At 50.3% G+C, this 1,188-nt stretch overlaps 1 non-coding gene across 1 annotated transcript; it reads left to right on the forward strand.

Annotated features, from left to right (window-relative positions):
- Positions 1-611: 611 nt before the first annotated feature.
- Positions 612-766, forward strand: LOC131270625 (5.8S ribosomal RNA). The gene has a single exon (XR_009179673.1). It is a non-coding gene; the product is annotated as a 5.8S ribosomal RNA (ribosomal RNA).
- The last annotated feature ends 422 nt before the right edge of the window (positions 767-1,188 follow it).

Consider the following 1,188-nt stretch of genomic DNA (forward strand, 5'->3'; position numbering starts at 1 on the left):
TATCAAACCTCATGATTGTGTAGTCCTCCACTGGTCCACGCCGCTTCGGCCGTCCTGGGTAAAATGGAACATTCCAGCTTGCCCTATGTGGAAGAGGGCACATTACTCAATACTGTGGTGTGAAGTATAAAGTTCAGTTCTCCCCTGGTCCACGCTGCTTCGGCGGTCCTGGGTAAGATAGTTCATTCTAGCTTGCCCTATGTGGAAGAGGACACTTAATACTTCGTCTCTAAGCGGCGGCTTGACTCCTCCCTACGGGGAACGGGTTTACGCGCACAGCGGCGGCTTACGCACTATGGCAGTCATGGATGCCTTACGTTTCTATGAAAAGTGTGTTCCTCCCCTGGTCCACGCTGCTTCGGCAGTCCTGGGTAAGATAGTTAGTTCTAGCTTGCCCTATGTGGAAGAGGACACGTAGACTTACTGTGGTGTGAAGTATAAGGTTCAGTTCTCCCCTGGTCCACGCCGCTTCGGCCGTCCTGGGTAAAATGGATTAATCCAGCTTGCCCTATGTGGAATGAGGACACTTTATGCTTCGTCTCTAAGCGGCGGCTTGCTCCTCCCTACGGGGAACGGGTTTACGCGCACAGCGGCGGCTTACGCAAGTTAGTCACCCTCGGCAGTGGATCACTCGGCTCATGGATCGATGAAGACCGCAGCTAACTGCGCGTCGTAATGTGAACTGCAGGACACATGAACATTGATAAGTTGAACGCATATTGCACGTCGTGGGAACCTACCATGATGTACAGATGACTGAGCGCTTATATTTGAGAAATGTATCGCATACATTTAACTACGCCGTGACACCCGTCACGAGACGTGCACCATGATGTTAACTAGGGTCGCGACGACCCGCTAGCATTAAAGAACCCGTGGTTTACAATATACTGGCATTGGAATTCGAAGTATTTAGAGCGTCCGTGTTCCCGCGTGAGGCGGAAGTACGAGGAGAAGGCGTGCTTGTGGTGTCTGTGGTGGTGTTTACTGATGTCTAGCTTCAGCTTATTTATTTATTTAAATAGAAGCGAAGATGTCAAAGTAGCGTCGAAGCAGCAGCGGTAGCACAAATGATTCAAGTATGGAAGTTGACCAAAGGAACACAAACAAACTAGCGTATGGGCAATGGAAGGTATCAGTGAGTTAAACCACACGCGGGCTAACAGCCCGTTAACCGAGTCCAACGGT

The sequence above is a fragment of the Anopheles coustani genome, assembly GCF_943734705.1.
Source record: "Anopheles coustani chromosome X unlocalized genomic scaffold, idAnoCousDA_361_x.2 X_unloc_44, whole genome shotgun sequence".
Taxonomy (NCBI): Eukaryota; Metazoa; Arthropoda; class Insecta; order Diptera; family Culicidae; genus Anopheles; species Anopheles coustani.